At 39.1% G+C, this 16,376-nt stretch overlaps 1 protein-coding gene and 1 long non-coding RNA gene across 11 annotated transcripts in view; one reads left to right on the plus strand and one right to left on the minus strand.

Annotated features, from left to right (window-relative positions):
• Nucleotides 1–16,376, minus strand: part of MACROD2 (mono-ADP ribosylhydrolase 2) — a 1,992,468-nt gene that overhangs the window by 465,942 nt on the left and 1,510,150 nt on the right. The window lies entirely within an intron of this gene.
• Nucleotides 1–16,376, plus strand: part of LOC144379253 (uncharacterized) — a 196,008-nt gene that overhangs the window by 65,641 nt on the left and 113,991 nt on the right. The window contains exon 5 of one of the 8 annotated variants that reach the window (XR_013441932.1): nt 14,424–14,740. The exons of 6 other annotated variants lie outside the window; for them this stretch is intronic. This is a non-coding gene — a long non-coding RNA (uncharacterized LOC144379253). Of the gene's footprint in view, nt 1–4,482; nt 5,302–14,423; nt 14,741–16,376 lie in introns of those variants that run through there. One more of the 8 variants, XR_013441935.1, reaches the window with a different exon arrangement.

Consider the following 16,376-nt stretch of genomic DNA (forward strand, 5'->3'; position numbering starts at 1 on the left):
GAAACCCCAAAAGATGAGGAAAAAGAAAAGAAATAGCACATTTGAATGAAACTACCACATCTTTCAATGATGCTGAAAGAACTCCCTTCATGAAGATGTGGGTGAGGGGAACTCCAGCATCTTTGGAAAGAGTTTTAGTGACTGTTCTCTGTCAGCCAGGGTGGAACAAAGAAGATATGCCTCATGATTTCCAGGCAGAAGGGAAGATGCTGGGGTGGCATGGCCCACATATTGGTAGTTAGGCAGCTGAGGCAGAATGGCATGGAGAGCCCCATGGGCAACAGTGCAGCAAGGTAATCAGAATGGAATGACTCCCCAGCATCTTTGGTAGTTGATAGAATGGTCCTAAGCTCTTTTAGAACCAACATACATGGGCAGCCTATGACAGTCTTGCTTGCTTTGTGTCAGGATCTAAGGAATTTCAACTGATACAGTAGAATAACCTTGAGCATATTACTTGATTCATGATTCTTCTCATTTTTTTATATCTTAATTATGCTCACCACATAGAATTGGTTAAAGAGTGCATGAGATATTTGAATACAGCCTTGCAGAGTGCCCAGCACATAGTAGGCAGGCACACATTAAGTGATTACTGTATGAGCCCATCCCAACTAAAAGTGCTTTCTTAGTGGTTAATTGTGTGAGGGACTAGATGAGAGCTCCTACAAGACATGGCTGGGATGAATAAAGAGCAAACGTCCTAGGCTGTCCTACCATGGTAATGTGCTGTAGTTCAATAAGACAAAATCCAAACAAATAGCTCAGAGACCAGGGGATGCTCTAATAACAGCTGTGCCAAATTAAGCCCAATCCCCCCTTCCATGTTCCCTGTGTTCCACCATGAACTCAGAAAGATAAAATCTAGGCTGCTTCAGAGTGCTCTCTATAGTAAATATGTTTGACCACAACTGGGACTAAATTTCCAATTGGCCTTTTTTCTTAGGTCATAGAAAGTCTGACTTGGCTGTCAGGGTCTCAGGCAACCATGGATTTTTAAATTTCTGGTTTGGAGATGACCCAAGGGCCAATGGCAAGTTTCCGAAATCTATGTGGCAGGGAAAACCCAAAGATCAAGCTTAGATTACATTGCTTTTCTTTTCTTTTGGTTTTTGTGCTTACTATTTCTTCTTGTTTTTAAAACAAAATGGAATGCTTTTTTTTTTTTTTAAGGTTTATTTATTTTAGAGAGAGAGAGAGAAAGGGAGGAGGGGCAGAGGGAGAGAATCTTCAAGCAGACCTTACTGAACGTGGAGCGCAACCCAGGGCTCAGTCTCATGACTCATGAGATCATGACCTGAGCCAAAACCAAGAGTCAGACCCTTAAACAACTGAGCCACCCAGGCATCCCCCCCATTTCTTTTTACCTCCCTCTCTGTATCTGAAGAATAGGTATTTTTCTCCATGCCATCTCATTAATAATTCAAAGTTCTGGCACTATTACCTAATCAAAGATATAAGAGACAGCAGTGGGTGTCCTAACTTGCATCTCATATTCTAATCTGTATTTTATAGCATTGGGCTATTACTGAATAGAGTTGTACCTAAGAAAAACAGAGTCCATTCTCTTAAGGGGTTTCAAAATTCACCTACTTAAAATAGAATGCCCTGTTGAATGTGATTTTTGAATGAAGAGATGCAGAGAAGTAAATTATGTTGTAATTTTTTCTCTAAAAGTGAACTTAACAATAAATGAATCAGCACCTGCTATTTGCATGTGAATTTTATTTTGCTGCCAGTTCTTCTTTACTTATGATTGTATGACTGATTAATCCATGCCTGTACAACTGATCAGAGCTTGCCCTACTTGCAATGGTCAAGCTTGAATGCCAAGCTGATATGAGCCTTAGTTGGGTAAAATTGAAATTCATGGAAAAAATTCCAAACAGTAAATAAAATTGGAAACTCTCTCTATAGGTAAGAGCTCTTCCCTTTTTTTTTTTTTTTTGACAAGTATCAATCTCACAGTGTGGTCTGGATTCAAGTTGACCAGATGAAGCAAATCACTACCAATCAAAAGAGAAGTCAGAGCAGAAATGAAACTTACAACATATTCACTTCATACCAACATTTGTTCTTAATAAGAAAACTGTAATCACATGAAAAACAGAAACAGGGACAGTGATTCTTTTTGGGAATATCTCCTAAATGCTTTTCTTATGTTCTAAAAGATGAATAAACATAAGTTGGCCATGTGGGCTACATTGTAATATATAAGAACTACAGTTCAAGCAGGTCTCACCCAATATTTTGTCATTCAAGAACCCCAACACTATAAATAATGCATGCGATCTAACTAAAAATATTTTTAGAAAGTTGTAGATCACTGGTCACTAATAAATGGGTACCATGAGCACCCAGAGCTTAGTTTATCTCTGGGTAAATGGCTTCAGTTTAAGCAACTGTTTCAGGGGGGAAAAAGGCCAGATGTCCTAGTACAAATCAAGAGATCCATGATTCTTTAAGTAAATACAATGCCCCCAATCCATCATTTATATTGGAGTAACCAGCATCCTGGAAACACATATCATAATGAGCGAGCCTCTAGCACAACCCTGTACTCTGAGAAGCCAGAAGGTTTAATCCCCAAATAGATTAAACTAGACAGATGGGTAAAACTGTTTACGATGTTCCCAGAACGGCTGTTTTTGTGATATGCCTCAAAGAGGACACAGATGCATATGACCCATTTTAATTTTCCTTCTCTAAGCCTCTCTGCTTCAGTGAGCCAAGCACAGTTCAGAAACAGGTTTGAGTAAGTCAGGAATGCATGAGTTTCAAGGAGCCCCCTTTATGACCTGAGAGAGATAAAGATCAGGGCAATGAATCCTGAGTAAACTACCTTCAAACCAAATAAACATGTTCTTCATTTGAAGATTATGCCAAGCTATAAATGTCACACACTTTCAATTGCAGTTAATTTACAGTTATTTCTGATGTCAAATTTTCTTGATATGTGGGATAAGCTCAGAGTATAAATTTTAAAATTCATTGTCCCAACTGTCAACCTCTTACCTGTTCCTGCAGACTTTCAGTGATCTGTTTTGGACTATCAAAGGGCAGAACCAATCCATCACTCCCCATGATCAACAGTTACAGTATGTGCCTTTTTTATTTTCCTGGAAAATGCTAGATCATCCTGGAAGTATGCTTTTACAAGTGTATTAAACTGTACTGATAAAATCATAAACTAGTTGCAAGAAGAAACTCAAAGGAAAACATCTGGTTCAAATGGCAGCTGACAATAGGACAATTTTCAGATTTTATTTATATGCCCCTCCATCTCCCTATTCTGAAGGAGGAACAAGAGTGGATGAAATTAGGGCCGATTTGGGAATAGATATGGGAGAACAGGAGAGCTTCTCTATAACGGAGCTAGAGCTGGCTTGGGGGGGCGGTTCAAAAGGCTCTTGGTTTGTGAGCTTCCACCTTCTGTCCCGTCTCTCACTTCTGTCCCACCAGCCCACTGGAGGCCCTGCACCACCACCCGCCAACTCCCTCCAACCCCACCGATACATATCCCTTTACACTCCCTGTCTTTATAGAGATTTGCTATAACCTGACCACATAAAATCACGAATAACTCAAATTCTACAGGCACAAACACAGCTTCTGCATTTTAGCGGCAATGCTACAAGAAGCGAGGGTTTCTCTGCCTTGAAGATTTGTATAGTTTGAAATGAATAAAAGATAAGGAGTCTGTGAGCATGGGCATGAGGTTCACGAGATTAGTATGCATGTGGCTGTTTATTCGCTCCAAGGCTAAACAGCTAAAGTCATTTCCTTCCAAACAAAGGTCTTTCAGGACATTTTTATTCAGCGTTCAGAATTTAAACTCATGCCTTCTTTAAATGGCCCGGCTTGCTACTTCAGCTCCATTTAACCTTCTTACCCTCCCTCACATTTCCAAAAGAAGCAATTTCAAAATAATAAACTGTACCTAAAGGGCTATAATCAATTTCATTAAACCATTCCAACAAATAACTATTCTGCATCAAGTTTTATTTAAGAAAATGAATATTATATAGTCTGGTGTTTTTTGCCAAATGAGACTACCATGATTTATAGGTTTTAGTGTTAAAAATAAGATACTTATTTGATAGAAAAATTAACATATTATACTAAATTTTCATCTAAATACATTCAGATTTATAGGGCTATAAATTATCTAGCTATATTTAAGTGACATATTTTAGATTTATCTTTTTTCATAAATAAATAATCCTCTTAAGCATTGATGGGCAGAGGGAAATGTAATATAGAACAACCTTGGCAAAACTTCCTTTCTTCTTTCAGCACAATCCTGGAGTGAATTCCTTTCTCTTCACCTTTACCCTTCAACTCACTGCTGCTTCTGCAGCCCCAGATTTAGAGAGCCATGGGGGGCAGAACTCTGGGCATTATCAGCGCTGCCCACTCCCCCCAACTTCTCATACCCAAGTGCCAAGCCTAATCCATTCTGCCTCCTACATCTCTTTCCAGCTCAGCCATGTCTCCAGGGCCCCACTACCACTAGTGGATTTGGGACTACCAGCATCTCTCATGTGGATTACAGCACAGCTCTGTAACTGATTTGCCTGATCCCTGCTTGGCTGGCTCATCTCCATTCTTCATCATGCCTGTAGGATGGGGATTTTTGTTAAAACTGTTATCTTGGTCCTGCCCCATTAATGCTTCTGTTACTCTTGGGATAAAGTCCCCATTCCGCAAGTCCTGACCCTTGTCCATCTCTCTACCTCTCCTTTATCTGGTGTATTCTGGTCACACTGATCACATTTGCACTTCCTGAAAATAATTCATAGTTAAATATACCTCTTTCTACTCAAGAAATACTCCTGAAATTCCCACTCTGTTCTAGGTTTTATGCTAGAGGCTGAGAAAGATGGGGGAACAAAGACAGTCATTTTAAAAAAGATTTTATTTATTTATTTATTTATTTGAGAAAGAGAGAGCATGAGCAGGGTAAGAGGCAGAGGGAGAGAGTGGACAGGCAGACTCTCTGCTGAGCATGGAGGCTGATGTGAGGCTTGATCCCAGGAACCCGAGATCATGACCTGAGGCAAAGTCAGACGCTTAACCAACTGAGCCACCCAGGCACCCCCAAAGACAGTCTTTCCAACCCCATTCATTACTTCAGTAATGAGACTTTCTCTACCATAGCCTGTCCCAACCTGCATCATAATTGACTGTTTATTTGTCATACCACCACTAGAGTTTAGCTCTATAATAGACAGCAGTGAGCTATGCTTATTTTGTTCACTTGTGTATTCTCAGCCCCTAGCAGAAACATGGCATACAGCACAATTCCAGAGATCTTTAAGAATAAATTAACCTTTTTATATATACTATTAATTCACCAGTTGTCTGTTAATATGATCAATTATTTTAAAGGATACTTTATTAAGCACCTTCTCAAAGCAGAGTCAATTTCCAACAAAATGTGATAGTACTTTTTCTGGAACTTTTTGAATCTTTGCAACAGTTTCCCCAAAAGCAGACCCTGAGACAGACTTAGGTGCAGTTAGTTTATTTGAAAAGTCAACCCAGGAAGTACAAGGGGAGGTAATAGGAAATGAGGTGGAGAATGGAAAAATCCAATAAAAAAGTATTAATGAGTAAGTTACAAATGTGGACAACTGGGGCTCAGATTTCTTCTGAGTTGGCACACAGAACACTCTTAGAACTGTCTCAGTGAGGGACCGAGATGCCAGGATACTTACTCACTGATTCCTATCCCTTACTGATGCCCCTGGATGCCCCTGGAGGGATGAAATTCTCATTATTTCCAGGCTACCCATCACTGAAACTGAGAAAAACTCCCATCCCACTGAAAGTCTCTGGAAAAGGAAGCAGGGAGATAGACGTGTTTGAGATGGGAAGCTGTTCGCATATAGGGGCATTGTCCAGTGGGGCTACAGGTAGCCTCAGAGTCAGGCCAAGGGCAAACAGATAAGCCAGTATCAGCATCTGCTGTGGCACATTTTTACACAGTACATTTAAAAAATCCCTAAAATCTGGAGTGCCTCCCACTTTTTACTTCTAGTATCCACTTAATAGCAGATTAGAGGATCACTGAATAATGAGAGGTTTCTAAGACATCGGAACTGGCTGAAGACCAGATCCACAGTTAGGTGACCACTGGGTAGGAAAAAACTCAAAACATTTCAGAGTGGTCTTTAAAGCTACGCAAAGATTGTGAGCAGCTACACAAGCTTACAAGCTGTCAACAAAATAACCTGAGGATTATGCCAAAGGTCCAGATGCTGCTTCTGGCGAGGAAGTGCTGATTTCTTTAACTGTCTTCCAAGAAAGAGAAGAACCTCTAGTAAAAATGTGGAGGGAGGAAAATACATGTTCTCCACTCCATATACTCACCAAACCTTCCTTAGTTCTGATTAATAAAACACACTTTTAAAAAAAGAAAATAAATCATAGATTTCCTTAAAGAAAAAAATGTATATGCATATAAACTGAGGAAAAATTTTCTCCTTATATGAAAGTAACAAATGCTTATATAGTCATCATGAATAAGAAGGAATAGTAATGTGGCCACATAGGAAGGAAATATTCTTGTACGTGAAAAAATGCAATGTGAATGGAGGTTTAAGGTATTTGTCTGTGAAACTAAAAATATCAAAATACACAAGACATGAGGTTTTAAGTATGTTTTTTCTCTCCTTTCTGAAAGTTCATGAAAGTGGTGGTGAAATAATAATGATGATAAATAAAAGCCCAGAGGAACAAGGAGATTGAGAAGTGAGGTGACAGAAGAGAAGAAAAGCCAACATTTTTTAAAACATATGGGATGAGAGGTAACAGAGTAAGGGAGAAAAATTAAAATATAAGAGCCTGCAGAGAAGTAACTAGTAAGAAGCCAGTGACAGTTGTCAGAGAACTCTGGAGAAGACTCAGAACTGGAGACACCTGGTACCTATAAACTAAGGGACAAAGCTTGAGGCTGAAAACAAGAGACCTGGTGAAAGTCTATATATGGAGCAGCTGAAGCTCTGTATGCCCTCACTGTTCCACATTGCCTGACATCCCTCCCCTTCCATGAATCTGCCCTGGCAGGAGTTATGTATCTTTGATAGTACAGAAGAAGGTCACCATTTTGCAATCACCAATATAATAATTGATTCAGGTAAGTCTCAGCAGTGGATGCTAAAACCATAGTATAAAAAAAATTCATAGGATGAGAAAACAATATTTACACAGTCACAAAGTGTCACTTCCTGGATCACTTAGAAATTATTAAAAGAAAAATATACCCATACAATGAAAAAAATATGAAGGACATCACCTTTACATTACAAATAGTGAGACTAATGGATGACAAACACCTCCTGATGTGATGTACTGGGAAGGAATAATATCATCTATAAATATTCTCACCCCAAATTTATAACCCGTATTTAATCATGAAGAAATAATAAGATAAATTCAAGTTGTGGAACATCCTAAAAATAATGGGACTTGACACTTTAAAAATGTCAATTTTACTGAACACACGAATAGATGGAGAAATCTTTCTAGGTTATAGGAAGATAAAGAGACCTGACAACTAAATGCAATGCACTGGATACTCTATTAAAAACAACACCAGAAAACATCATTGGGACAACTAGAGAAATCTGAGTATGGACTGTATATTGGATATATTATTATACTAGAGCCAAGTTTCTCGAGTATAATGATAATGCCCTTGTGGTTATATATAAAAAAGTAATTTTTCTTGGAAGATATATGTTGAAGTATTCATGAATGAAGTGTCAATGTCTTCAACTTAATGCTTAATACTCAGAAATTTTGCAAAAAAAAAAATTGATAGGCACATACATGACAAGTGCACAGATAATACCTATTTGAGTTAACATATTCCCTGATGATGAAAAGATCATCCAACACATGCTAAATGAATGACTTAGCAAGACTCAAAGGGAAGCTGCTTGGATTATGTGACATGATGACTGAAGCTGGGGCAAACACGAGAAAAGTGAACTCCTTCTAAAAGGAGCTGGAGAATTGTGACAGCAATGCCAATGCTCCCTATTGCCCACTGGAGATGAGACTTTGGGGTCAAAATAAAAGTTCAGTCTATAATGAGCTGCATTACCCAAACACTTAGAGAATACTTAGTGAGGTATATAGACGATATACGTGTGATGCACCACCCAATATGTAAATGAGAACCTAACCTAGGAGTAAATAAATTGAAGTGGATGACCTGAAAATCATTTTTTTCCCTATTGCATCCCAAACTCATGCAACTAAAGTCTTCTCTCTATATTTGTGTAAATCATATGATCGGATGAGGAAAAGATATTGATAGATGGCCATTTTAGATCTGTTTCTGTTTCAATCTCTATCTAGTGGCAAAGCTTACAAAATAAATATAATTTAAAGCAGAAAGGTGAAAAGTAAAAAAAAATAAAATAAAATAGTCCATTTCTAAAAAATGAAATGATCAGCATTTCTTTGAAGTCCTCAATAATTTACTAGTCAAATACTGTTTTTATTTCAATTATCATTAATGCAGATCAAATTAATCCAAAATTTAGCAGTTAACACAGCCCTTTTATTATTCTCATGATTTTTTTTGGTTAATGGATTCAGGAAGGGCTTAGGTGACAGTTCTTGCCCGGGGTTTGTCATGAGGATGAAGTTAGATATGGGTAGAGTTGGAATCATTTGAAAGCTTGACTTCTCTAGATATTTAAGATGGCTCACTCCCATGACTGATAGTTGATGCTGGTTGTTGGCTGGTAGCTCAACTAGACTGGTGGCCAGAATGTCTATGTATGTTCTCTCCCTTGGTCTCAAAGTATTAATACTTTTTGTGTGTTAGCTGGCTTCCCCCAGAGACAACAATCCATGAGAACCAAGTAGAAGATACGTGGCCTTTACTGATCTTGGCTTGGAAATTGCACGTTAATTCTGCTTAATTCTATTAGTAAAAAAGCACATCGCTAAGTTTGGTTCAGATTCAAAGAAAATGAACAAAGACTTCTCTCAAAGGGAGGAGTGTTAAGGAATTGGTGATATGTTTTAGAACCACTATATTTTAATTGTGGAGTTGCAAATATTTTTTGTGAGAGCTCTAAAAAAGAAGGCCATATTGGATGAATTAAGAGTCTCATGCTCTATGGACTGAGCTATCCAGGCACTTTACTGGATGAATTATAACAGATAAAAGTTAGATTGCCTTTATATAATCAGACAACAAAACAAAGCTAAATTCTGAGACTATCTCCAAATATTAAGAAATATTAAATGACTAGATAGATGGACAGATAGATGAATAGATGAATGGTGAATGGATAGACTGGTAGACAGACAGATAAATGAATGGACTGATGTAGATAGATGTTAATGAAAGAAGAACTATTTGGATGGATTCAAAGCACAGTAGGTAGCTACTCCCAATACTGATCATTGACTGTGGTTGCAAACATCTCTTAGGGGGTGCTTATACAAAAACCACAGTTCATTCAGGATCAATTACTAAACAGGGTGAAACCAGGGCAGACGGAAGATTCCTTTTTTTTTTTTTTTTTTTTTTTTTAAGAGGGCAGATTCTTGAAATGAAGGAAGTTTAATAGGCATGATGAGGAAATGAAGATTTGCACAGGAGAAACGTCACTGGATCAACACAGAAATCCATCTGTCTTGGCCAGCTGCTCAATTCTGCAACAGAGTCAGTAGCACCATGTCAGCTCATGGCAGGAGGCAGATCATCCTCTAAAAATGGGAATCACAAAAATTGGCAGAGGAAAACAATTAGATGACTTATTCCATCCTACAAATTTGTGATCACATGACATGTGTTCTTTAGTTTACTCAGGGAAATTACAAAGGTACAAGAACCAGACTGAGATAAGTACTAAGATAACGGGAGGTAAGAGGAGTAGTCCGATTCCACTCAGAAATCTAAAGGCTAGTCTTCCAGTTACAACATATGGCTTAGAGACATGATCCTTCAACAAGAAAATGGAATAGAACGTGTCATCATGGACAGATTGTTAGGGGGGGAAATGATGGCGGTGGGCATATTAGGAGATAAGAACAGCTAGTACCCTTACATTTGGAGTGCTCTAAAAGCTGCGCTAGCATGTGTTCTGCTCTCTGGATTTGTTCCATCTGTCTAGTATTGCTGAGAATATTTTGACAGCAGAAATTTGTGAGATGAGGCAACGTTCACCACGTAGTGACATTTATTAGTCAGATTACCCAGGATGGAGGGAGGAAGGATTGGAGACATTGGTTTGAGGGAACTGGAACCAAAATATGAAGGTCACACCAATGAAATTTAAGTAGACTTTTGGTAGTGGAGACTTTGATATCATTCACTGGGGTTTGAGACCAGGAGTGGGGGTAGGGGGAGCATCTTCCTTTGGTTTTGCCTCAACAACAAGCTGTCAAGATAGCTGACAGGTGAGATAATTATTAGCTCTCTGGCTCACTAATTAAAGGAGATGGAAAGTAATAGGACATTAATTTTGTTCACTCACCTGAATCTCCTTTGGAAAAAGGAATTCCTTTTGAATCCTAAAAATGATCAATTCACTGCTTGACATGTACCCAGGTGAGTATGAAAAATATGGCTTCAGGCTGAGTGATATACGAATCAGATGTCAAGCTTCACATGGTAAAATAGTGATATTACCTTTTAATTGCTCTGGGAGGTAGAAAAATCATCTAAAGCTGAAGTGCAGCAACCACGGAAGAAATGGCATCAAAAGGAATCATATTTCAAAACATGAGGGAGCGAAAAGGAAGATCAAATCTCCTCTACCTCTCTCGCCTTTGCATTGATGTGCTTTGTGTGTCCATTTCAATATTTCTAACACTTTCTTTTAAGGGAACCTGAATTCTTTATTCTTGGGAGGTTTCCTGCGGGTATTCAGGATATAACATCTTCATTGTTAAATCCATTCCCAATTTTAGCTTAAGTGTGGCAATCCCTGGAAATCGAGCTGTCCAGGTTGTCATCCAGACTCTGACACTTAATAGCTGTGGAGCTTTGAGACTGTTTTCTCATCCCTACAATGCAAATATTATGAGAAGCTTCATGGGGTCGTTGAGAGATTATGAGAAAATCCACGTATAACCACTTACACATTGCCCGGCACATAAAGTTCAAGGAGTACTAGCTAGCATTATGTTTTTTCTTAGTCAAAAGGAGTCCTTTCCATTAGGAATGCTGTTTAGATACAGGTAAAAGGGGTGTGGTCAAAGACTGGATGGGGAAAAGGGTGAACTGAGTATGTCCTATTCTGCCCACTCCCCATATCATAGTGTTCACTCTTCCATACAAGGCCTGTCCACCTCACAATCTTCTCATGGAAGGAATTATTCTGCCATCATCTTGATTTCTGGTGGGCACTGCCAGTTAGATTGTTTTTTTTTCTTCAAAACACAATAAATCCAGGGATTTATTAAATTGAGGGTTAAAAAATGGCAAAGTGCATCTACAAGCCAAGCTGTAAACTCTCTATCCCTTGAGTACAAAGCTTTGTCCCCTGGTCACAAACATTTCAGAAAATACAATAGAACAAGATTTATTTCCAATACTATGTATGGCCAGAATGAAAAAAATATAAAAAAAAGGAAGATTGGGGATTTTAAAGGTGACCCCATGGTTCCAAAGAGACCCATTTTTCATTCTCCCAGTGTAACAGCCTCACTCCAAGATTACTGTGTGCGCAGTATCTGTTTTCTGCGGGCTGTTGCCAACAGATGGCTTATTTGAGCAGAGAGAAATATCATTAAGGAACAAAGAGAAATTAGGACTAAACAGGAAATTAAATATGTTCTTGGGATTACAACTGATGATCAAGACGTTGCAAACCAGTGATTTGCAGCTTGATATTTTGCCTGCAGCCAATACCCACTGTTTTAAGGAGACCTTAATATTAAGGAGGCTGTTCTCACATCATGCAATTTATTTGTCTTACTGTCTTGCCAGCGCCTTTGCCAAACATCATAATTTGCCCAGAATCCTGAATTGCAAGATGAACAAATAATATTCATCTCCTCCATGGAGAAAACATCCTTTGATTGAATTGTCTCCTTCCATTCCAGTCACTGCAACGTGTGCTACATGTCAGAGATGTGAAATAGAGTTGAGCCTACTTGAAAGCAGAGTATAAATTAGCTTCTAAATGAAAACAGTTAGAAGGAAAACATTTTCAAATGACAGCTAAACTCCATCAGCTCCCTAAAGTACTTGAGGCCTCTCTGAGGAATGCAGCATGAAAATGAGGGCACATAAGCTTAGAATGTGACCCCACCACCACCACTCAGTGGGTTAAGGAATTTCCCTGGAGGACTTGGCTGGGGAGGGCTGGAAGTCAAAGGGTAAAAGCAAGATATGCTTCCTCTAAAAACCAGCTTTTGTGGTTGGCTATTTGAGCTACATATATCTATTATTTTACCTAACAATCATTAAAGAAAATAACAAAGATGTACGATCAATACCAACCAAAGGAAGGATAGCTCTGTCCTAAGTCACATTAGAAACGCTCACAAACATGCAGAAACAGATTAAGTAGAAGGGGGTGTTTGGACACCGGAGACTGTCAAACCCTCCAGCACTGTATTGGTGTAGTCATGACCAAATTCACACTGAATTTGGCTCTTGGACCCAAGTCTGACTCTATTCACAGTGAAGGACAATGCCAGGAAATCTAATCTTGGATGGCTTCTCTGATGCTTAAAACAAATTAGTCTTACACATATCTCCATGGCATAATTCAGAGACTACACAGAAAACTGTAATCAACCCCACCATCCTAGCTATTAAATCAGTGAGAACCTATTCAAAACACTTGGGGATAATTCCTGCTACTGGCTAAAGAGTCTATATTCTTGAGATAAAAAGTCGAATTATTTCTTTTAGCTCAGTCTGTGGCTATATGAGAATGACTGAGATGTTCTGCTGGGCTATTATTGATGGTATAGTCAGGTACTAAAGCAAACTATATCACTTTAGGGAAACAATCAATATTGAGGCAAACGTCTATTTCTCAGAATCTAGATGCTGTGAGGTGACTGGCCTATCGGCTATAGGTTACTCTAGAGCTGTGGTAAGCACAGTGATGTCTCCACTCTTCCCCCACTCTGTGTCCACCCCCTTTTCAACAGGACTTTGCAGTAATCTCCCACTGTGGGGAGGGTGACCTCCTCTTTTGACTCTGTGCTCAGCCACGTGACTTGCTTTGGCCAATAAGATGCTAGCAGATATGATGCAAGTAGAGTCTCGCAAAGCATTTGGGTTATTGGATTAGCGCAATCTTGTACCTCTGCCATCACCATGAGAATGTGACCGGGCAGGCCATCTGTCCCAGAAGGAGGATGAAGGACAGGTGAAACAGAGATAGTTGACTGGCCAAGCCTTACCTAGATCAGCCAATAGCCAGCTGACTTCCAGACACACACAAGCAAGCATAGCTGAGACCAGCAAAGCCACTCAGCCAATCCTACAGATCCATATGCCAAATAAATGCTTACTGTTTTTAGCCATTTATGGGGGGGGAGGGGGTTGTTCATTGTTTTAAGCCACTTCTTAAAATTGTGGCAATAGAAAACTAAGCAATTCAAAAAAAAAAAGAGCTTTGCTTCATCGCATGGATGGAAACCATTGTTTAAGTTTCCATTTGCTTTAGCAGGATGTCCCGTCTTTCCTCTGTCATGACTTGTAAGTCAAGGAAATGACATTCCTGGCAGCAGAAGTATAAGCCCTCAATGGTTGTGACACAGAAAACTTGAATGTCTGCCTGCAGTACCATTAAAATAATAGCGGCTACACTTTATTGAAGGCCTATTATGTGCCAAACATGTTTTGCAGCATATAATATATCCTTAATATTGACTCTAACCTTGTAAGCGGGGCATTGTTACCCATTTCCATTGAACAGATGAGGAAACTGATAGTCACAAAAGCCAAGTAACTTGCTCAGGGAACTACAACTAATATATTTACACCTGGGTTTAATGGATTCAAACCAAAATTTAAGCCCATATGCCACATTTCCCCCTGATCAGTTTAAAACCCTGAAGGAGGGGTGCCTGGGTGGCTCAGATGGGTAAGCATCTGCCTTCAGCTCAGGTCATGATCTCCAGGTCCAGGGATTGAGCCCCAAGCCCCATGCTGGGCTCCCAGCTCAGTGGGGAGTCTGCTTCTCCTTCTCTCTCTCTGCCTCTTCCCTGCTTATGCTCTCTCTGCTCTCTCTCTCAAATAAATAAATAAAATCTTAAAAAAAAAAAAAAAACCTAAGGATTTCAGTAGCAAGCGGTTTTATATATATAGAAAGCTACTGAAAGGGGTGAAAATTACGTTGGTTCTTAAGAGATATTTAGAATTTGATCAATTTAGATCAAATTCTAAATATCTGCATGTCCATGTTTCTCCTATGTTGGTGCAGGTCAGGGACATCAACCCAGAAGCCCAGTCCCAGAAGGAGCTCCTCAGTGCCTCCCAGGTTCTCACCCTCTGCTAGCAGGCTGGGCTCCAAAGAAAGAGTCATTTGCTCTGATTTGAAGAGCTGTGCCTCAAAGAAAATGGGCGAGTCCATCACGTGAACTCCAGCCACAAGTCCTGGGCCGGCGAACAGAGTGGGTATTATCCACCAAAGAATGATTAAGTTTCCAGCCAAGGGAAAGGCAAAGGTCAAGATCCCTAGTTTTTAAGAAATCACTTGACTGTTTGATGAAGCTTACGATGGTAAATAAATATTGTGAGAACCAATGCATCTGTGGAAATTGTGTTGAACAGATTTCAGAGAAGTCAAAATCAGTCAAGTGCCTGAAATAGTAGAATTCTGATAGGACATTATTATTCTGTCCTTTCAATCTTTTTAAAGCAATCCATCACTGAAGTGCCTTTGAAGTCTTACCTTCTTCCTCGATTGTATGAGCACCCACATCAGCCCCTCTCTAAATATGCAAGGTAATTATGCTGTCATTTCCCCCTTGGTCCTACTTTCTTAAATGGTTTCTTAAGAGGACTATGCAAGTGTACAGGGCTCTCAGACCTCTAGTATAATGACAATTATGATGACAATTCTGACAATAGTATCTACTAGTTCATGAACTTTTCTATATGACCTAATCTCTTCACAGTCACTGAGCTCACAATAACCATAAGAAGTAGGTAGTCTTATAATCTCCATGTTGTAAAGAAGAAATGAGGCTTACAAAGTTCACATTACTTGCTCAAGGTCACAGAGTGGCTGAGTGGGATTTGAAGAGTCAGTCTGACTCCCAACAATCTTGGCTTTTGACTGTCTCCATAGCAGACACGCCTGCCACATGGGGAGGTACAGAGCGGGCCCTCATTTGCATGAATCACACTGGTCACAACTTTAGAGGTGTCCAACAATTATTTGATGCTAACAATAGAGCTCATGCCACTGGAAAAAAAGACTGGGCCCCCAAGATAGGCTCATTAGCTAGCATTACTTGGGCTTTTAAATGAACAAAACACATTCCCACATGGCATGGAGGGGAAGGGAGAGCATTATATGAAAGTCTGTGCAAACATGGGTTATAGAGGTTCTTTTCAAAGACTGTATCTCAAACATTTACACAACAGCCATCCCGCAACTGGATTTATTTAGCATCTACCATGTATGAGGTACTATGTCGGGCAATAGAGAGTTATACACATGAAAAACAAACGTTTTCTCAGAAATGTTTTCCCTACCAACAGAAAATCTATTAAAGAATAATATATTAGGGAATTGGATAAATGTTCTGAGCTTTCTGAAGAAAACTGTCAAGCAAAACCTCAATATCACATAAGATGTTGCTTTGAGACATATGATATGTGTCAGTCATGTTACAGAATCAAAATCTTCTGTAGAAAATCAAATACTCAGCTCTTTCCACCAAGTTTGGGCTGCTTTCCCATTAATCAAAACTCATCATATGAATGCCAAATTGTTGAAATTAATCTGGGAAGGGTCTCCTATATTTGTCTACTTGGCTCTTTCCTTCTGATTTTTCAAATTTCCAATTAATAATCAAATTTCTGCTCTTCTGTTAGTACAATTTAAATAATTTTATATTGTATAGAGAGAAATGAAAGAGATTATAGTGGGCAGGGTACCCAAATCTTCTCTTTTGAAGAGGCACTGGTTTCTGTGTTCCAGACTCATAAACCCAGTTCCAGAAAAAAATCACTACTTGAGTATTCCCATGATACCTCAAACTTAATGTAACTAATGATGAATTAATCATCCCTTCCTACAAAAACTGGACTATCTTTATGCATGAGAAGCACTCTGTTATGGATTGCATTGTGACCCCTAAAAATTCATATGTAGAAGTCCTAATCATCAGTACCTCAGAATGTGACCTTCTTTGGAAAGAGAATC

This window comes from Halichoerus grypus, chromosome 10, assembly GCF_964656455.1.
Source record: "Halichoerus grypus chromosome 10, mHalGry1.hap1.1, whole genome shotgun sequence".
NCBI classification, from domain to species: domain Eukaryota; kingdom Metazoa; phylum Chordata; class Mammalia; order Carnivora; family Phocidae; genus Halichoerus; species Halichoerus grypus.